The 23,534-nt window shown below is 38.4% G+C and overlaps 1 pseudogene; it reads right to left on the bottom strand.

Moving 5' to 3' along the window:
* Positions 1–9,771: 9,771 nt before the first annotated feature.
* LOC101281558 (phosphatidylinositide phosphatase SAC2-like) lies at positions 9,772–11,915 on the bottom strand (annotated as a pseudogene).
* Between the last annotated feature and the right edge of the window lie 11,619 nt (positions 11,916–23,534).

Genomic DNA, 23,534 nt, shown 5'->3' with positions numbered 1-23,534 from the left:
AGAGTAATGATAGGAAAGATGATCCAAAATCTTGGAAACAGAATGGCGAAAATGCAAGAAACGTTTAACAAGGACCTAGAAGAACTAAAGAGGAAACAAATAATGATGAACAACATAATAAATAAATTAAAAATTCTCTAGAAGGAATCAATAACAGAATAACAGAGGCAGAAGAACGGATAAGTGACCTGGAAGATAAAATAGTGGAAATAACTACCACAAAGCAGAATAAAGAAAAAAGAATGAAAAGAACTGAGGACAGTCTCAGAGACCTCTGGGACAGCATTAAATGCACCAACATTCGAATTATAGGGGTCCCAGAAGAAAAAGAGAGAAAAAAAAAGGGACTGAGAAAATATTTAAAGAGATTATAGTTGCAAACTTCCCTAATATGGGAAAGGATATAGTCAATCAAGTCCAGTAAGCACAGAGAGTCCCATACAGGATAAATCCAAGGAGAAACATGCCAAGACACATATTAATCAAACTATCAAAAATTAAATATAAAGAAAAAATATTAAAAGCAGCAAGGGAAAAGAAACAAATAACATACAAGGGAATCCCCATAATGTTAATGGCTGATCTTTCAGCAGAAACTCTGTAAGCCAGAAGGGAGTGGCAGGACATATTTACAGTGATGAAAGGGAAAAACCTACAACCAAGATTACTCTACACAGCAAGAAGCTCATTCAGATTTGACAGAGATATTAAAACCGTTACAGACAAGCAAAAGCTAAGAGAATTCAGCATCACCAAACCAGCTTTACAACAAATGCTAAAGGAACTTCTCTAGGCAGGACACACAAGAGAAGGAAAAGACCTACAATAAAAACCCCAAACAATTAAGAAATTGGTAACAGGGGCATACACATCCATAACTACCTTAAAGGTAAATGGATTAAATGCTCCAACCAAAAGACATAGATTGGCTGAATGGATACAAAAACAAGACCCATATATATGCTGTCTAAAAGGGACCCATTTCAGACCTAGGGACACATACAGACTGAAAGTGAGGGGATGGATAAAGATATTCCATGCAAATGGAAATCAAAAGAAAGCTGGAGTAGCAATTCACATATCAGACAAAATAGACTTTAAAATAAAGACTATTTCAAGAGACATAGAAGGACACTACATAATGATCAAGGGATCAATCCAAGAAGAAGATATAGCAATTGTAAGTATTTATGCACCCAACATAGGAGCACCTCAATAGATAATACAAATACTAACAACCATAAAAAGGGGAATTGACAGTAACACGATCATAGCAGGGGACTTTAACACCCCATTTCACCAATGGACAGATCATCAAAAATGAAAATAAATAAGGAAACACAAGCTTTAAATGATACATTAAACAAGATGGACTTAATTGATTTTTGTATGGCATTCCATCCAACAACAACAGAATAAACTTTCTTCACAAGTGCTCATGTAACATTCTCCAGGATAGACTATATCTTGGCTCACAAATCAAGCCTTGGTAAATTTAAGAAAATTGAAATTGTATCAAGTATCTTTTCCGACCACAATGCTATGAGACTAGATATCAATTATAGGAAAATATCTGTAAAAACTACAAACACATGGAGGTTAAACAATACACTACTAAATAACCAAAGATGACTGAAGAAATCAAAGAGGAAATCAAAAAGTTCCTAGAAACAAATGACAATGAAAACACGATGACCCAAAACCTGTGGGATGAAGCAAAAGCAGTTGTAAGAGGGAAGTTTATAGCAATACAATCCTACCTCAAGAAACAAGAAACATCTCAAATAAACAACCTAATCTTACACCTAAAGCAATTAGAGAAAGATGAACAAGAAAACCCAAAGTTAGCAGAGGAAAGAAATCATAAAGATCAGATCAGAAATAAATTAAAAAGAAATGAAGGAAATTTTAGCAAAGATAAATAAAACTAAAAGCTGGTTCTTTGAGAAGATAAACAGAATTGATAAACCGTTAGCCAGAATCATCAAGAAAAAAAGGAAGAGGACTCAAATCAATAGAATTCGAAATGAAAAAAGGGAGTAATAACTCACACTGCAGAAATACAAAGGATCATGAGAGATTACTACAAGCAACTCTATGCCAATAAAATGGACAACCTGGAAGAAATGGACAGATTCTTAGAAAAGCAGAATCTTCTGAGACTGGACCAGGAAGAAATAGAAAATATAAACAGAGCAATCACAAGCACTGAAATTTGAAAGCACTGAAATTGAAACTGTTATTAAAAATCTTCCAACAAACAAAACTCCAGGACCAGATGGCCTCACAGGTGAATTCTATCAAACATTTAGAGAAGAGCTAACACCTATCCTCAAACTTCCAAAATATAGCAGAGTGAGGAACACTCCCAGACTCATTCTATGAGGTCACCATCACCCTGATACCAAAACCAGACAAAGATGTCACAAAGAAAGAAAACTACAGGCTAATATTACTGATGAACATAGATGCAAAAATCCTCAAAAAAATACTAGCAAACAGAATCCAACAGCACATTAAAAGGATCATAAACCATGATCAAGTGGGGTTTATCCCAGGAATGCAAGGATTCTTCAATATATTCAAATCAATCTATGTGATACATCATATTAACAAACTGATGGATAAAAAACTATATGATCATCTCAGTAGATGCAGAAAAATCTTTTCATAAAATTCAACACCCATTTATGATAAAAACCATCCAGAAAGTAGGCCTAGAGGGAACTTACCTCAACATAATAAAGGCCATATATGAAAAACCCACAGCGAGCATCATTCTCAATGGTGAAAAACTGAAACCATTTCCACTAAGATCAGGAACAAGACAAGGTTGCCCACTCTCACCACTATTATTCAACATAGTTTTGGAAGTTTTAGCCACAGCAATCAGAGAAGAAAAAGAAATAAAGGAATCCAAATCAGTAAAGAAGAATTAAAACTGTCACTGTTTGCAGATGACATGATACTTTACAGAGAAAATCCTAAAGATGCTACCAGAAAACTACTAGAACTAATCAATGAATTTGGTAGAGTAGCAGGATACAAAATTAATGCACAGAAATCTCTTGCATTCCTATACACTAATGATGAAAAATCTGAAAGTGAAATTAAGAAAACACTCCCATTTACAACTGCAGCAAAGAGAATATCTAGGAAAAAACCTACCTAAGAACACAAAAGACCTGTATGCAGAAAATTATAAGACAGTGATGAAAGAAATTAAAGGTGATCCAAAAGATAGATATACCATGTTCTTGGATTGGAAGAATCAACATTGTGAAAATGACTAAACTACCCAAAGCAATCTACAGATTCCATGCAATCCCTATCAAACTACCACTGGCATTTTTCACAGAACTAGAACAAAAAATTTCACAATTTGTATGGAAACACAAAAGAACCAGAATAGCCAAAGCAATCTTGAGAAAGAAAAACGGAGCTGGAGGAATCAGGCTCCTGGATTTCAGACTATATTACAAACCTAAAGTAATCAAGACAGTATGGTACTGGCACAAAGACAGACATATAGATCAATGGAACAGGATAGAAAGCCCAGAGATAAACCCACACACGTATGGTCACCTTATCTTTGATAAAGGAGGCAAGAATATACAATGGAGAAAAGACAGTCTCTTCAATAAGTCGTGCTGGGAAAACTGGACAGGTCCATGTAAAAGAATGAAATTAGAACACTCCCTAATACTGTACAGAAAAATAAACTCAAAATGGATTAAAGACCTAAATATAAGGCCAGACACTATCAAACTTTTAGAGGAAAACATAGGCAGAACACTCTATGACATAAATTACAGTAAGATCCTATATGACCCATTTCCTAGAGAAATGGAAATAAGAACAAAAATAAACAAATGGGACCTAATGAAACTTAAAAGTTTTGCACAGCAAAGGAAACCATAAAGAAGATGAAAGAGAACCCTCAGAATGGGAGAAAATATTTGCAAATGAAGCAGCTGACAAAGGATTAATCTCCAAAACATACAAGCAGCTCATGAAGCTCAATATCAAAAAAACAAGCAACCCAATCCAAAAATGGGCAGAAAACCTAAATAGACATTTCTCCAAACAAGATATACAGATTGCCACCAAACACATGAAAGAATACTTAACATCACTAATCATTAGAGAAATGCAAATCAAAACTACAATGAGATATCACCTCATGACAGTCAGAATGGCCATCATCAAAATATGTACAAACAATAAATGCTGGAGAGGGTGTGGAGAAAAAGGACCCCTCTTGCACTGTTAGTGGGAATGTAAATTGATACAGCCACTATGGAGAGCAGTATGAGGTCCTTAAAATTCTAAAAATAGAACTACCATACGACCTAGCAATCCCACTACTGGACATATACCCTGAGAAAACCATAATTCAAAAAGAGTCATGTACCACAATATTCATTTCAGCTCTATTTACAATAGCCAGGACATGGAAGCAACCCAAGTGTCCAACAAGAGATGAATGGATAAAGAAGATGTGGCACATATATACAATGGAATGTTACTCAGCCATAAAAAGAAACGAAATTGAGTTATTTGCAGTAAGGTGGATGGACCTAGAGTCTGTCATATAGAGTGAAGTAAGTCAGAAAGAGAAAAACAAATACCATATGCTAACACATATATATGGAATCTAAAAGAAAAAAAAATTGGTTATGATGAACCTAGGGGCAGGTCAGGAATAAAGACGCAGATATAGAGAATGGACTTCAGGACACAGGGAGCGGGGAATGTAAGCTGGGACAAAGTGAGAGAGTGGCATGGACATATATACACTACCAAATGTAAAACAGATAGCTAGTGGGAAGCAGCCACATAGCACAGGGAGATCAGCTCGGTGCTTTGTGACCACCTAGAGGGGTGGGATAGGGAGTGTGGGAAGGAGACGCAAGAGGGAGGAGAAATGGTGATATATGTATATATATAGCTGATTCACACTGTTATATAGCAGAAACTAACACACCATTGTAAAACAATTATACTCCAATAAAAATGTTTTAAAAAAAAAAAAAAGTGGCAGAGACATGTAATCTTAGCTCTGCCCAGAAAGAAAAATGGGGACATTTGGAGAACACATGGGAAATCGTGTTTGGGGTATTAGGATAACAGTTTACCCAGAAAAAACACTAAGAATTACACATAAAAATAGCTAAAAAGACACATTAGCTAAAGACACATTTCTGAAAGCAGCACATTTCTGAAAATGAGAGACCGTATCAGGCATTTCTAAAGATGAAGTGAGGGTTAACAAGGTGAGTGTGGATTTGACCTTGGAAAAGAGGCCTAAATATTTAGGGCCCACATTAGAAGTTTGTCTTTGTAACTAACACTTAAATTGAGAGCCAAAGAATAAAACTGCTGGATGCAATAAAAAGACAAGTTTGAAACCTACACTAATAGATGAAGTAATTGGGGTCCAGACAGGGGAAGTGTTTTTCCCTCTAGTATTCCAAAATGAGTAAGAGGCAGAACTAAACATAGAACCCAGTTCTGATTCTGGGTCCAGTGGTCTTTATGTCATATAGTAGTATTTGTCTTAATTTACTGATTCTAAGGAAAGTTTGAAAAAGTAGGTTCTCATATTTTCCAACTATAACAGCTATGGACTCAGACTATGTAAACTTGAAAAAGGTTTTCTTCCAAGTGTTCTTTCTGCCTCTGCTCTTTGGCTGCGGACACCATCCAATTTCTAATAGGACTTAGAATCCCTTGCTTATGGCTTCTAAGTATTAATTTGCAGTGTAGATTTTTTCCCTGCATTTTGTTTAATGGATGAATTAGGTTTGATCCACATTCTAGTAATGTCTTATAAAAGTATAAGTTTAGAGTACATAATCTGTCAGCTTGTGAGGAAATCATTTTCAGGCGAAATAAATTCACCCGTCAGAAGATAGGATTAGTCAGGCTTGACCTGCCAAGTTGAATCAGACAGTTCTATAGCATCAGATGTTCCCGGCATTGACTTTTTAATGAGAAACGGGTCTGTAAGATCTGTTTTACTCCTCTGTAAAATATTTTATGAATTTGAACAAAGCTTTCCATCATTTAGATATTGTCAGGAGCTAAAGATGGGTTAGGCTGAGTCCAAGTAAAAATTAGCTTTCGATGGCCTGGCCAGGGGGAACATGTCTAATTTGTTAACGTGCTGACCTTCTTTCTTCCCTAAGCCAAAAGGCTTTAAAGACCATACACTAGTAAATACCTTTTATAAAGAAAAGAAAAAGACCAAAGCAACCCAGCAGAAGCTCTTTGGAAAAAATCTCATAAAGTATGCAGTCCCTCCTGCTGGCAGGGGAGGGTTGGGAACAAAGCATCTGGGCCTCTTGGCTTTCATGTCACATCCACAGCTCCAGTCCTTAAATGCAGCTTTGGGGCTTGACAACTAGAGTTGACTAGTTAAGTGGGTCGTAAGTTCCATCTTTAAATCACCCAGCTGTTCTCTTTTCTCAAGAATAAAACCAACGCAGCTGGTAGGTGGGAGTTTCCCACTGTGACCCAGGAAGCCAAGGTCTGGAGACAGGTGTGTAGGGGGAAAGTGCGGCAGGGGGGGAAGAGGGAGCAGCGAGGGGGAAGCAGGGGCCTAAACCTTCTCCTGGTCTACCGGAGCACTGTGCTGGGGCTGCCCGCGGACAGGGGTGGAGGTGCCCCAAGTCGTTATTTGGAAGGAAGCTTATTTCTTGCTGTGCTCTGCAGTTGGGGAGGAATGGAGGGACAGGGCATAATAGGATCATTGAATGTTAGAGCTGGAAGAGGTCCCATGAACTGAGTCTAATCATTTTGGAGATGATGAAGTGAAGGTCCACAGGGGGACCTGCTTGGCCCATGGACACAATTGGAGCCTAGTTATTCTAACTCCACTGAGATCTCTTCTTTGTCTAATAACTCGCAAGGCAGTGTGGGACAGATGCATACGATCCAGACCCTGGCATTAAAGACCCTGCAAGATCCCTGGGGAGACAGTATAATAATATAAACAACTTATAATAAATAATGTTGCTAGGCACAGAAGTCCTTATTGCTATACCACTGAATATGCTGAATGCACCTGAACAAGGTACTTAACCTCTCTGTTTCTTGGGTGCTACCTCTGTAAGAAGATATTAAATATTTACATACACACAAATATAGGTAGTAACTAATAGAATTAAATATAAAAATTTAATATTTAGAGAACTTATGTTCATGGCCCTGGGGATGGGGAGAGAAGGTCTATAATTTACTTTGGAACTTTCCCCAACAGGGCTGTTCACAGATCAGAGAGAACACTGAGGTTCTACTGTGGCATTTACCCTCTCCTGGCCCTCCCTCAAAACAGGGTCCTTCTCTGACCGTCTGTCTTTGGGGTCTTACTTACCTCTGATGTATTCCTTTGTGAGAGACCCCCATACTGCCTTTACCCAAGACCTTGGTGAAGGAGTGTGTTTCTCTCACTCTTTGAAGCACACAAGGTGACAACATAACTAGTCTAACAGAGTGATCGGTGTTAGAAGGTGAGGGTCAGAGAGGAAGTGGCTACTCTTCCTTGTCTTCCCCTTTGCAAGGTGACAGGTGATTTAGTGGGTACCTTTGTGATCTAAGCCAAAAAAATGAGACAAATTATAGTAACCGAGGACTATGTCTTGAGAACTCTGACAATCCTTTAAGGATTCCTGCATTGATGCAGTGAGTCCCCTTGTCTATATATAAACATTATGCAAACAGGTGTAGAATGGAGCCGGGAAACCTGGATTTTATTCTTCCCTCTGCCACAGCTGTGTGATCTTGGTGAGAACTTATATCTCTGATTCCCAGTTTCTTCATCTTTAAACGGAGACAATTTTTCTTCTCTGTGTGACCTATAAGGTTGTTAAGGGAGTGTAATGAAATAATGTATGTGAAGGCACTGACTATAAAGAATATCACACCTGGGAGGAAAGGAACCCTCCTGCACTCACGGTGGAAATGTAGATTAGTGCAGCCACTATGGAAAACAGTATGGAGGTTTCTAAGAAACTAAAAGAACTACCATATGACCGCCAATTCCACTCCTGGGTGTATATCTGAAAAGAGAGAAAAACACTAACTTGAAAAGATACATGGACCCCAGTGTTCATAGCAGCATTATTTACAATAGCCAGGACATGGAAGCAACCTAAGTGTCCAGTGACAGATGAATGGATAAAGAAGATGTGGCACATATGTACAATGGAATATTACTCAGCCATAAAAAGAAACGAAGTTGAGTTATTTGTAGTGAGGTGGATGGACCTAGAGTCTGTCATACAGAGTGAAGTCAGAAAGAGAAAAACAAATACTGTATGCTAATGCGTATATATGGAATCTAAAAAAAAAAAAAAATGGTACTGATGAACCTAGTTGCAGGAGGAATAAAGACGTAGACATTGAGAATGTACTTGAGGACATGGAGTGGGAGGGGGAAGCTGGGGCGAAGTGAGAGTAGCATCGACATATATACACTACCGAATGTAAAATAGCTAGTGGGAAGCAGCCGCATAGCACAGGGAGATCAGTTTGGTGTTTTGTGGTGATCTAAAAGGGTGGGATAGGGAGGGTGGGAGGGAGATGCAAGAGGGAGGGCATATGGGGACATATGTATGCATGTGGCTGATTCACTTTGTTGTACAACAGAAACTAACACAGTACTGTGAAGCAATTATACTCCAATAAAGATCTATTAAAGAAAAAAAGAATACATTTCTATAATAATGTTTCACTCCATATAAGGTGAATGCAGAAAGGAAACTAGTAGTTGAAATATTACTGCCTAGTTTCTTTCTGTTTTTTTCTTTTTAAATTACAATGATATTTTATTTTAAATAGTCACAACATCTGACACTTCGAAAAAAGATACCACTAATAAATAACAAAAGTGGAAATATCAAAGTTACAACAGACAATGTTTAGCTGAGAATCACTTCAACAGAGTAAGACTCGAAAGATATCAGACAAACCAATACTTGTTTGGAATAAGGTGTGCAACTTTCTTACTGTATAGGCTTACAGACAAGGCCCTGGTTCCACGTGATCAAGGTTACAGTCATAAAACCTAAAGTTTTAGCACAGTTGTGCTTCAGACTAAATTTTCAACAGTTGTGCTTGTCTACACAGGATGTCATGGACTGCCCCCTGCAAAAAATTACAACTTGAAAGATTTCTTTCAAGCATTACCGGTATCCAATATGTATACATTCTTAACATTTCTGAAAAGAGAGCAAAATTAATAGGTGCTGGTATTCACATCTGACTTCTCAGGTTTTATGACTGACAAGTCTTAATGCTCCTAGACTTTGAGGTGTACAAGGTAGCAGTATTTTAAATTTAAGTAGAATGTGGGGAAAATTAGGATCAAATGGGCATTCATTTCTTGACTGTAGCGCCATTAGCCCTCAATTAGCTCTTTATAGGGAATGGTTAAGCCATCAAAAACTAAACCAACAGTTTTTATATGAAAATGCTTCTCCATACTAGTAACACTTTGAAGTCACTAAAAACTAAGTATTTACCTTGAAATGAACTGACAAACAGAACAAAAACAAATTATGAAAAATGCTAATCACCTAAATGGATCCATGTCCACCCTTTGTGTCTGCTTCATGCATTCTACCCACCCACAGCACTCCAAAAAAGGTTCAGGTTATTATGTCCCAAAGTAATGGATTCCTGAATTACTTTTAAAGAGAAAACTGCTCTGTAGTATATAAGCTACTCAGGTCTACACATTCTAGAATGATGCACTTCAATTGTCCTAGCTCTCAAATTTGGAAATCTCCTCAGGTTCAGTCTCCTTTTAAAATCTTTCCAAATAAACATAATTAGAATTTGTGATCCCTAGATTCAAAGACAGTACAGGTTATATGACACTCCTTTTTTTTGGATTAAATAAAAGCCACAGGATTCTGAGTGGCTAAAAACTAAATCTTAATTATGTGTGTCTGCATTGAGTAAACATTTTTAAGTTCTTTCTGCTGGACTTCATTAACTACTTCAGGTTCTGCAGGGCTCTTCTGAACCCTTGCCATGGCAAAGCTTATCCCCTGGGTTAATCCAGCTTAGGTGATATTAGCGGCCTGGACAATGGAACTTCGAATCTTTGCAAAGGGAGAGACTGCTCTGCTGCTACAGCTCTCTAAAGGAGAAGGAGTTACGTGAAGCCCTCTCTCAAGTTCAAGTGTGCCAGATTCGGAGCCGGGGGTCTTTTGAGATACAACTGAATGCACTGGTTCAACTGACAAAAGCTGTGGGCCTGTTGCAGACAAAGACACATCTAATTGAGATGGTAGAGAAAGTATCTGTTCCATTGATTCAAATTGAGTGTCTTCGTTAGAAACTTGATTGGTCATGTGATTTCCTCCCTCACTAGCCTGAGAAACAGACCTGGTTTCTGACAGCTGGCTCATTTTGTTTTGTGCATCTTGAACAAATCTGTGGCAATAAATATCCGTGGACTTGGCAAAGCCAGTCAGTGTTGTTTATGTTGTCAGACGAAGGACTTTTCTTCAGAGAAGACTCATAGCCTTTTCCAGGCCCACTTTCATGAGCAATAATAACCTCTGAAGGAACATGAATGCTAATATCAGTGTCGCTCATACACTGGGATCGACTGCCTAATCGAGGTATTGAAGCAATACTACCACAGCTAGGAAGCACATAGTCTACTGGCCCTGCATTCTCTAGAGAGTTAGCTAGCTGCCTGTCTTCATCAGACTTGGAATTCATCAGAGTAAGGAATTCATCAGAGGGGTGTGAGTCATTCTCTGAAGACATTTCCCCATCTGACTGCCTGGGCTTTCTTATCCATCATACTAGTGTTTTCCATGATTTCAAGACTCCCAAAGATTTACTTTAAGTTTGGTTTTAGAGAGTTAACTTTCATTTCAGGTTTTGTAAAGTTCCCTAGCTTTCATAGATTGCCAATATTTATATTGGATTTGGTCTGTTTCACTTTTTGATTTAGAGATGAAAATTTGCTCATTAAATTTTTTTTCCCCTGGGCCAAAGAGCCTTGGTTTTGAGATCTGATGCCAATGATGTTTTCATGAGGTTTACTGCTCCTCCTCTCAAGCTTTCTCTCTGTTATAGGTACATCTAATCCCATGGCTTGCTTGGCCATTTGCAGCATCTCTGCAGTATCTGCAGAAAAGATATTGAAGGGTATCTTTTCCATCCTCTACTGGATTGCACACTACAGCTCTCAGGGTGTGGAAATAGCCACTTGCTTCTTTATATCTGTAGTGCAGTTGCATGCAGGAGAACTTTGCCTTACCAAAAAGAGTGGGTTCAGGACCTATTTCAGTTTTTCCAGGTCTTCTGGACCTAGTCGTTGATACTGGTTTACTTTGTCGACTTCATCATCATAATAGGCTACATAGTAGGCGGAGGTAGAAAGCAGCGACAGCACGTCCACATCTCTGTGAACAGCATCAGTGAAGGTGCACTCTTAAAACTGTTGCTTGAGCCAAGCCATAAAAATTGCCTCAGGACACGTATTTTAATGTGAAATAAATTCTAAACCTACTAATAAGTGTTACTTTATCCTAGCTGCTATTTTGACACTAATATTTGCATGGGTCAAACATGATCTCAGTCAAAAGCATTTTGTCCAGAACGAAGAGCACTTGGCACGTAACAGGCAGTCGAGAAAAATGTCAGCCCTCCACCCCGCCCCACATTTTTACCGAAGTATAAGCTACAGTAAATAGTTAATTTCCCTCCCCGCCACCGTCCACCCCACTTAAACAGAAAAAATCCCCCAAAACAAAAAACCCACACTTTTTTTTTTTTAAACACGGACAAGAAAAAAAAGAAAACCTCTTTCAGGGCTTCCCGGCCACGCCTGTAGCTTGGAAGCAAGGGCTGCGCTCCTCGTTTTTCTCTTCCCGCCAGTCAGGCATCCCCTCTTTCCACGCGATGAACACGAACACCGCCAGCACCGCACGCAGCCTCGCCCCCGCGACAATGCCACCGTCATCGGGGGACATTAACAGGAGGCTTTGGAAAAGCAGTAATTTACAGGACAAATACAACCTCACAGGAACTTTAACCATAAGTCCTGCAACAGGGAGAAAAATCTTGAAAGTCTTCGCCAGGCTGCCTGCCTTCGGGCTGGGGCTCGGCAGCGTTGCCCGTGGTGTTCGCCGGCCGCTGGGCGGTCGGAGGAGGCCGGTGGGAGCGCGGCCTCGCGTCCGTCCGTCCGTCCGTCAGTACACCAGGCGAAGCTCAGTCAGAGGCGCCTGCAACAGAGCTGACGCCTAAAGCGACTGCGGAGACTGGGGCAACTGCCTCTCTCTTTTTTTTAATTGAAGTATAGTTGATTTACAACGTTGTGTTTCAGGTGTACAACGTAGTGATTTAGTTACACACACACACAAATATACACACACACACATATATATATACATTCTTTTTCAGATTCTTTTCCATTGTAGGTTATTAAAAGATATTGAATATAGTTCTCTGTGCTATATATTTATTTCATTTATTTTATACATACATTTAGTTCATTTATTTTATTTGTGGTGGTGTGTATCCGTTAATCCCAAACTCCTAGTTTATCCTTCCCCCATTTCCCTGTTGGTAACCACAAATTTGTTTTCTATGTCTGTGAGTCTGTTTCTGTTTTGTAAATAAGTTCACTTGTATCATTTTGTTTAGATTCCACATATAAGCAATATCATATGAAATTTGTCTTTTTCTGTCTGACTTACTTCACTTAATATGATAGTCTCTAGATCCATCCATGTTGCTGCACATGGCATTATTTCATTCTTTTTATGGCTGAGTAATATTCCATTGTATATATGTACCACATCTTTTTATCCATTTGTCTGTCGATGGACATTTAGGTTGTTTCCATGTCTTGGCTATTGTAAATAGTGCTGCTGTATACATTAGGGTGCATGTATCTTTTTGATTTAGAGTTTTCTCTGGGTATATGCCCAGGGGTAGGCTTGCTGGATCATATGGTAACTCTATTTTTAGTTCTTTTAAGGAACCTCCATACTGTTCTCCATAGTGGCTCATACCTAGCCTCTTTTAATAAAAATTAGCTGATATTTTTGAGCCCTTAGTATGTGTTAGTCACTGTTCTGAGAGTTTAACATGCAATCTCACTTCATCTTCACAAGGGCTTTTTGAGGAAGGTATAGTCTTAAGCTCCATTTTACAGATGGAAAACTAAGGAGTACAGATGTTATTTGCCCAGAGCCCCACCTTTAGGGAGTGATGGGCTGGGGTTCAATCCAGGCAGTCAGCCAACAGAAACTATACTATTAACTAGAGATTTCTGGGAGTCCCTGAATGTAGGCATATGGGTAGCTCTGTATACCATGATGTGGCTTGATGGGCTGAGTGAAGGCCACCTGCCCATAACTTTCTCCCTGTGCAAGTGTCATGATGGTTCAAATCCACCATATTGGTTTCCTATGGCTCGCATAACAAATTACCACAATCTTGGTAGCTTAAAACACATTTGTTCTTTCCTAGTTCTGGAGGATAGAATTTGGAAATCAGATGTCATTCGGGGCATACTTCCTCTGGAGGCTCCAGGGGACTTTCTTGTCTTTTTTACCTTCTGATGGCCTTTGGTGTTCTGTGACTTACAACAGCGTCACTCAATCTCTGCCTCCATCTTCACATGACCTTCTTCTCTGTCTTCTTCTCTTCCTCTAAGGCACCAGTCACTGGATTCAGGGCCCACCCTAAATCTAGGATGGTTTTGTCTCAAAATCCTTAACTATTTACATCTGCAAAGACCTTATTTCCAAATAAGGTCACAGGACATTACACACACCACTTAAGATATATTCTTTTAGATTTAGAATCACTCTGTCCAGAGTCCAATTTTAACAATCAAAAAGTAGGAAAGACTTTTTGTGAATGGATGTGTTTTGGGGTCATTTATTCTGGGGCTACAGCAAACCAGGAGTCTTGAAAGAAGACAGGAAGTGAAGATGAGACACAGAAAAGGGCAGATGAGAGGGAAGGAATTGAACACACATTTCAGTTTATTTTGTAGTTTGGATAAAGGTTTTGCTGAGAGTATATTCTCCTGAGTGGCCTTCATAGAAGGGGATAGAAGAGGCAGTCAACCACCCGGTGAAAACCTCCGTCTACCAGTTTTCTAACATGAGCTCTAACTTGCACTGGGGCCTGCATACTTTTTTGAAACTATGTTCAGAGGTACAGACTGTAAATCTCACTTGCAGCAACAAAAACAATTTCTAATTGCATAGAAAGCAAATTGCCGCCATCAAGTCGAGTCCACTGCCCCCTCATTTTATGGAACATGTAAATTGTCTCTCTTACTCTTAAACCTCCAAAATGTCACTTTGCATCTGGCTCTCTCCATGAATATTTTTTGGAGCATTTTAGGAAAAGCACTGCTCAATGACTAAGAAAGGATTGTACTGAACATGAGACCAAAACCATATCCCACTGAGATCTCAGTGACTGAAGGCCAGCCTTTTACGTCTCATTGCCTCGGTCTCTCCATGAGCCAGTTTACCTCCCAGGGATCCTGTGAGTATTACAGATACACATTTAGACAAAAGCAGGCAACCTCAATGCCAAGGACGTGTAGGGAGCTCTGTGTAGTTGTGTGACTAACTGCATATATGTGCCACGGTGGGAGGTGTTACCATCTTTCTAAACAGGCAGGGGTTTGTACACGTCTAAGAAGCAGGTCTTGTGTAGTAAGACATCGCCAGTGCCCTCATCCTTGTACTGTACAAGAAGAGGCTCCAGAGCTAGCACTTAAACGTGTTAAACTGGAAAGAGTACTGTACTGAGTTTGCAAGTGTTAAGAGCGTCTGGATTTTAAACTGATGAAGATGATGCCGAGTTAAATGACTTGCCCAAGGTCAATGATTGCATTATGCCATGTAGATTAAAATGGAAAGGCTTGTATTATAATGTTCATTCATCCAGCATTCATTCCATTATTCTACCTTCAAAATAAATCCTAAATCCAATCACTTCCTACCATCTGTACCACTACTGGCCTTTTCCAAAACATCATTCTTCTTGCCAGAGTTTTTGCAATAGCCTTTAGCAGTTCACACTCTTCCTATCCTTGTTCATCCCCCAGCCTCTAATCTGCATAGAAATCTGAGTTATCCCTTTAAGCTGTTAGGTTATGTGCTTCTATGCTCAGAACATTCAATGGCTTTTCGCCTTAGCGAGAGCAAAAGCCAAAGTTTATTAAATGATCTGCAGTGCCTTGCACGACCTGATCTAGTCTCCTACCTTTCCCTGCTTTGTTCACTTCAGTCCAGCCATACTCACTTCTTTTCTATTCTTTGAAAATGCCCCAAATGCCCTTATTTCAGGACCTATAATGTCTTTTTTTTAAAGGCAGCCTCAAGTCTTGCTCCATCGTCTCCTAAAAGTCTCGGGTCTTCCCTCACAGCACTTTATAAAGTAGCACCTCTCATACCCTTAATCGTCACCTACACTTACCCTAAATCATTGCTATCTGTAGCATTTGTCACTTCAGAATATAATGTATATTGATTTACTTTTCATTGCCTGTATCTCTCTTAAAAATGTGAGCTTCATGAGATAGAGTCTAGGACTGTTTTTCCACCTCTGTATCCCCAGTGCCTAGAAAGGTGCCTACCATGTAGTGGAAATTTAATAACCCATTAGGTAATTGAATGACCCCCATTTCCTTGGACCTAATGGGAAATGACAGTACTGCCTTTGCTTTACTTTCCTTAGGGTTCTCTCTGTGGGTATGTGTGGGGTCATATAAAGTCCTAGAAATGAAAGAGCTTCATAAACTGTTAAAGTGCTATACACAAATGTGAGATAAGTTATTATTTCTAGGCTATGGTCTCAGGTGATTCTAGAGCAGAACTTTGCCTTGAATTCAAGAGAGTGGGGTGGCATTCCCCTGGATAACTTTGGGATGCACTGTGAATTATAAGCTAATTTAAAATATTAGAATCTGTGGATTTGTAAATAATATAAAAGGTAAAATAAGCCTAAATTTAAATTTGGTATTTAAATTTGTTTCAGCCCATCCCCGACATCTAGCCTCTGCTTGAATGCTGCAAGTGGCTGGGGGTTACTCCGCTCTTCTTTAAGGCAATCCTTTCTGGTGATGGATACTGCAGTCGCCAGAACATTCTTATCTGTGGTAAGTTGGTATCTGCTCATCCGTGACATCCACACAGTAGTTCCCTTCCCCCCAGTCCCTGCTGCTGAATCCATGTGGAAATCTTCTAGTCTGACCCTCCAAGGTTTCTCTCTCAGCCATCTGTATCAGTTCAACTTAGGACATACCTCTTCCCCCACTAGAAATCTGAGGACTGCTGCTTTCTGAATACACTAGACCGTTCTGACAAGAACGGCAATGATCATTGAAACTACAGTTCAGGAAAAACGTGTGCCAGCTGCCTCCCACCAGGGCTCCTTGTGCTACTTTGCTGCTTCCATGACAGGGACGTACCAACTATCAGACATTCCCTCCGGGTCCCCATTTCGTCTCTCCTCAATTGCTCCCAGTTGTAACCACTTATTTTCTTACTTCTTTGCCCCGATGCTCTCCCAACCCTCCTCTCACTATCTGCAGGGGGAGAAATTGTTCATCTCCTACCAAAGTGGCCTGATTCCCCCACTGATTTTCCTAGCTCTGACAGTAACTGGCTCTGTGACCTTGAACAAGTCATGTCTTCTTTCTGTAACTGGCTATTCTCTCAGGTCTTCCCCAGATCTGAAATGTTAAATTTAAAATTCCGAGTGAATCCTTGTTCTAAAAATTAGAATGAAAAAATGCTTAGACACAAACCTGGTTAAGAATTTAATTGGATCAATATTTGAGCACGCCTCAGGGGCCATATGTGTATGGTTCTAGACACTAATGTGGGTACAGAACAATCCTGACCTGCTTTCAAACCAATTAGTGTTCCTAGAGAAATAGATCAGATATGTGAAACAAGAACCATTAATTTTGGAATTAAATTCTACTTGGATAAATCAAAAAGGAAAAAGTGACAGAAAACTGTTGGCTGTCTGTCTTGGAAATTTGAATTTCATATTGATTCATTATGGCAAGACTTACTGGTGAAAGGCACAGAATTTAGAATCAGAGTGCCTGGTTCTAAAACTTATTCCCCTTTTCACTAGATAAGTGGAAAAGGGCCACATTATTTGATTTCTCTATTGCTCAGTTTCTTTATTTGTAGATAGGTATGATAAGATTACTTTGTAGATCTGTTCTGAGGATACATGCAGTAATGTATACAGACTCCTGGGCAAAAGCCTGCACATAGTGTGTGTTCATTGAGTGGTTGCTTGTTCTATTCTTGTTGGTGTCCTTAATCCCTTTATTTCTTAGAGTCTGTGTTGTTTTTCCTTTGATATCAGTTCTCCTCCTTTACTAGTGTTTCTAGTGTTTCATACAGTCCTTACGATCTCAGTGCTTGAAGTTCTAAGATACTTTCAGAGTATGAAAAAACTCAGCACATAATTTTCAACTTTGGAAGACTTGTGGTAAAGTGGGTGGAGTCATAAGCTTGGGGATGGAGGTGTAAGTCCTAGGATATGATTGTAGCTTAGGGTGATTTAAATTATATAAGTAGAAAAAATCAGGTCCCCATAAAAGATATGTTATTATTTCTTTTTTCTTTGAATTATTTTGTATTAAACAAGAACAGCAGGAACTTTTTTGTATTTCAGGCAGAAGAATTGTGTTGGCTAAATATGGTCACGACTCTTTTGTGAGCAATCAGAGATTTTTCTCCTTTTATGATTGAAGACATATTACCAAAGAATATAAGGAAAATACCTTAATGCTAGATGCATGTTATTCAAGGTCCTGAGTATGGCATCATAGTACTTTTGTTGAAGAAAGGAAAGGGTAACCATAACATTCAAATTTAGGCACACATAATGGTCTTCTAGTCAATGGTGTGCACACTAGAAACGAAATATTCTGTTTCTGGATGTTGGTCTTTCTTGCTTGAAGATTATACTGCTTTTACCCAGTTTCTAGCCTCTCTTTGTCTCTGGGTAAGGAGAAAGGTCTCATTGTTTAGTCAGTCTCCCTCCCTTACGCATCCACAATTGCATTAGGTGGTTGGATTGACAACGGCGCAAAACCTCCCTACAATAAGAATTCTACACTTCCATTCGTGTTTGGAGGCAGGGATCTCTTCCATGTACCCCTAAGCCCCTACTGATAATGATAATTATCAGTACTGCCGGCAAGATGTAGTTTTCAGCACCAAGGAGAGCTCCTACAAAGTGAGTTATAATGAAAAAAAGCATTATTCTTATCTTGGGCAGTGTAGGTCTATACTATTGGAATCTACTTCCTGGGTCTATGTTCTCACTTGTTTATTCACCAAAATTATTTCCTAAGTGCTTACTAAGTGCCAGGAATAATGCTAAACCCGAGGGATATGATGGTTAACATGGCATGTGCCATCTTGTCCCATGATGCTCTAGACCTCAAAGGACAAGCACTCTCAAACTAGCCTATAATCTTTTAGGGTCAGGTGGCAAACAGTCCCTTAAAAGTGGAGTCATTTCAATACTTAACAGCTACTTACTTGAAGTCTCATAGAAAGGACTTTTATATCTTTTGGCTACTTATCAGTATAACCATTAAGTCTCTTTTATGGTCAAAAAGCTATGATGATGAATATGAAGAAAAGTGAAGTAATAAAAACCCAAGCAGAGGCTACTGTACAGTGTCACTTCCACTATATTCTGTTGGCTTATGCAGCTCTCAGCTCTGCTCAGAAACAAGAGGAGGGGACAAAGGCTTTACATATTGATGATGTGATCTTGAGTGGAATGATCACACTATAGAACAGCATGTGGCATGGGGTATACTGTGGCCATATTTTGAAGATATGTACTCTTCTAGTTCATTTTATCTTTCTGTAATTAGTCCTAATATATTTAATTTTACATATGGTAAAACTGAGTCTGAGGCTACTTAAGTATTTAACTTTCACATATGGAACTTCTCAGGGAAAAGTAAAAAAAATCCTGTATCTATCACAGATTTTCTTATGATACACAGAGATCCTGTTTTGGTTACTAATGCTAATTATATTGGGATCCAAAGACTCAGTAAATATTTGTTAAGTGACAGAATGAACAAAGGATTGAATGAATATAGATTGAGGTGCCTGAGTCTTCCTGGGTGTTGTAGACATATATAAAATATGGTTTTGATATTTAATGACAACATTCTAAATTTTATGGTTTGATTGTGTATTGATGAAAATCATATAAGCAATAAGGTCAGGATTAGTTGGTTACTAGACCTATCTTGTGTCACCTTGGGAAAGGCAATTGTTAAATATTCAGGAATTTTGCCTTCTGGTGATTAAACAGTTGGTAATGGAAAGTATGTGCACCACAAAATTGACAAATACTATCTATAAATATAAGCTTACTTTTTGTTTTCTTTTGAGTGGTACTAGTTTACCAGAATACCACTGGACCATGGTGCTTAAGAGTCTTTGCCTCATTGGGGTGACATGATTCCCACTCTACAGAAGTATAGACAGTGTAGTATAAATATACATGATAAAGTATAACTGTATATATAGAAAATTACAACTGTAATATAGAAAATATATAGAAAATATACAACTGTATATATAGAAAATTACAATTAAATTGTAATTTAAGGCATTTAAGGTGTTTGAAGACCTTATTCTTTAGATCAATGATGTGCTTGGTTTTAAACAAGTTAGTTACAATTGTGGTGAAGTTGGAAAAATATACAGTAAAGCAATAGTTATGTCCTGAAAAATCTCAGGAAGGATTGAATGTCCCTAAGAGGGGAAGAGAGGGATGTCAACTGAAGATGGTGTTGACATTTTGTGAATTCATCTAGAAATCTTGAAAGAAGATGAAGTGTCTCAGTATTCTATCTGCATTAGATCAAATACACATCTCTCAAGCTAGCTGTAGAGTCGTCATTCTTGGGGACAGGCCAATACCAAGCAAAGATGAGCAATATTTAGTTCAGGGTCTCAGGATACATCAAAATATCTTCTAGATATGCAATTATGAAGTAGTCTAAAAGGTCAAAGAATGCATTATTCATGAAATGCTGAAATACCTATATTGTATTATTGAAACTGAACATATTGTGATATATCTAAGGGGGGTATACTGTATACAAATCCCTGTCATCCTCTAAGTTCCCTCCATTTTCTGAAACAGATTATACATTTTAAAGGAATCTATTTAGGTATAAATTATAGCTATTAAAATTTTTTTAATAAGTTGTGTATTAGGCTATGTTGAATAGACTGAACATCTAGAAGTTGTTAGAAAAGAAGAAGTTCTGCACTATTTTAACAAATAAATTTACATCTCTATAAGGAGATCAAGTCCACATATAACATTTTTGCCTATGAAGTCTCAGCATGCCCTGGTCTGGACTCGTAGCAGTAAATACATATCTTTCTATAGGTTACACATTTGGAGTACAAAGTCAGTAGTGTGTGGTGTGCAGAATGTGGGTGGTAGGTTTCCTAGCCTATGGCGTAGAACATAATCTTGAAGACATGATACTTCTTGGGAAGGATTAGTGCAGTTTTCATAATTGTTACCTTGTGTACCCCACTAGAGTAGTTTTAACAATTGTTAACATCAATAATTAACATTTTGTTTTTCTCTCTCTCTTCTCCTCAATTTCCTCCATCTCTCCCTCTTCCCCACCCACCTACCATTTATTCTTTTGCTGAATCATTTAAAAATATATTATAGACATTATGATACTTTATCCCTAAATATGTCTGATACATGTCCTAAATACAGGGACATTACCCCAACTAGTTACATTACCATTATCGTACCTTAAGGAAATTAACAATAATGTCTCAGCACCATCTAACATCCAGTCCATATTCAAATTCTCCGATTGTCCCCTCCCAAAAAAGTTTCAGATTTTTTTTTAGAAAACAAAATCTAATCAAGGCTCATAGTGGTGCCCCTGTTGAATATTACAGTTGAGAAAATAGGCTAAAAAAATTAAGGTCATGCAATCAATCATATGCTGTGAGTTGGATTTAAACTGACTGGCTCCAAGGCCCTTATTCACTTCATGCTGTTGGAGGAGACTCCCAGGGACTATGAGGGAGACAGAGACACAGAGAGAGACAGGCTGACTATACCTCGAGGTCACATCTTATTGGGTTATACTTTTACGTAAGCTTTCGGTGAGAGAAAATTAGGTGGCCGTGATCCTCTATTGGTTCAGACAGAATTTAGCCATGTTGAAAGAAGACAAGAAGAGAGTTTTGTTTCTGTTTGTGTTTTTTAAAAACAGCATGAGTGAGAATACCCAGTTAGCTGAAGTCTTTTGGAGACCTGAAGAAAATGCAAATGTTTGCTATGGGCACTTCAGGACTTTTTCAGTTCTCTCTGCTCCTTCTTAGACCTTAAATGGCCAGTGTAAGTCATTTCTGTGTAATCCTGAAGAAGAAATGTCAGTGTTTTCTATCTGAGGGGGGCCCCTGTTTGTGTCTGACTCACCAGTGAGGTCCCACTGGATAATTTGGAGCTTTCACCAGCTTTGTGATGATGAATTTTTCTAATATTACAGAGTCCTAGTTGTTGATGTTTCTTTCTCCATAATTTGAGAGCCCTTAGTAGTACTTTGCAAATTTCCAATAATTAAGCTACTTTTCAGAGTTCTCTCATCTCTTAGGATACTTCTATTGTGCTTCTTTTGTTTAAATAGGTGATATGTGATCTTCTCAGTGATGCAGACTTGGCCCATCATTTGTGCCAAGGCAGTTACTTGGTTATATACAACAATTTAAGGTGCCTTAGGGTCTGAGATCCATTTTAGAGCAGCTTAAACTCCCTTGGTGAAGCCATACTTCTATCTACAGCTTTTCAAAGCATGTGAGTTAGTTTCTTGTGGAATTAAGCCTGCTACTAAGTCCCAAAGTCATGTTGTCTCAATATTCATCTCGCAGTATATAATCTCAAACTTTCTCTAAAAGATAATCTTCATTCCTGAAACTGTCCATGAGGAATTATGGTATTTCACAAATATTTTTACTTAAAGAATGTGAAGTTGTTAACAAGGACTACGTAAGAGACAATGCCTCCAGCACAGGTCTGTGCTATTTAACATTCTGATTTCTAAGCCCTAGCACCTCCCCTATGATTGGATGAAGACTCAGAAATCCCTTGTCCTGGAGAGATATTTGGGGCTAGCAGAACTTTGGGTCCTGTTTCTCCTTTGTGAAGTGAGAATTTACTCTCTTCATCATGATGGTGACACTGGTAGTCTGCTATACTTAATATCAGAGACACAAGCGAGAGAAATTTTTATTAGTAGTTCTCTTGCAGAGATGAATAGTATTTCCCTTAGGCCTGCTTCAACTAATATGTCAACCTCCCGAGATAATGCAGAAGTAAAATCATGTTACAATTACTAAGTAACAGGTATCTAATTTAGCATCTTCTTATACTAGATGCAGAAATATTAGGCTTTCTATTAGTTGGTATTATGGAACTCCATGATAATGTTGACCCCTCTGAGGGCATATATGTCCCTAACTATTTGACATTTGCATTGGTTTGTGTTGAAAAGAGGTGTCAGTACTCAGATAACTGCAGTGACGAAGGAGTTAACAGCACCAGAAGCCAACAAAGTGAGATGCTGGCAGCAGATGGTGTTGTCAAATAGAGGTATAATTGCATTTTTTAAAATCCCTTCAAAATAGTCTCTCAAGCCTACTTAGATGACATTTAGCAGGCTCTGGAAATCACTTAAATGGGTACAGAAATAAAAGAATTACAGAGGAAAATGTCACCATCTGAATTTGTCTTGAGTCTTATTGAGTCAAGACATCTGAGGCTCTTGTTAATACTTCGGAACTATTTACAGCCCATTCAGTAGAATGTGTCATTGTTGCATTAAGTTTAGCTCATTTTGTGGGGAAGGTCTTTTGTGGCAGTTTAGAGAATGGAATGGATTTAGTGCACTAAAATATGAAGTCTATGGGAAAAGAAGTATAAATTATCTTAAATTCAAATACAGAAAAATCTCACTGGAGCTTTTAGAGAAAGGTAATTAATGCAATTGAAAACTACAGGAAAAATAGCCTCCTTTTGTTTTCTCATTTTATAGTTTGTCACTCTTATTGAATATGACTCAGCAAGAATGAAATGTAAAGTGCTTTTATAGCATTTAGAAATATTGGCAATATTGATAGGGAATATAAGATTTTTTTGATTGGGTGAGGGTATAGTATATATGAAAGACCTGAGAAGTATACTCACAAAAATTTAGAGCTAGGACATGTGCAATTATTAAATTTGACTTTTTTATTTTACAGGTAAGGAAAGTAAAGCCCGAACATGAGCCTGAGCTAAAATTCTTATCTGGCTTCAAGGATATAAACCCTTTGCAATTATTCAAAGTTTAAAAGATTTTACGGGCAAATATATCTATATGAACCAGTTATCTTACTACAGCCATGAGTATAAGCCAACCCCAGCATTTTGCCCTAGCAAAATCC

The sequence above is a fragment of the Orcinus orca genome, chromosome 15, assembly GCF_937001465.1.
Source record: "Orcinus orca chromosome 15, mOrcOrc1.1, whole genome shotgun sequence".
NCBI classification, from domain to species: Eukaryota; Metazoa; Chordata; class Mammalia; order Artiodactyla; family Delphinidae; genus Orcinus; species Orcinus orca.
This window is presented reverse-complemented; position numbering and strand designations above follow the sequence as displayed.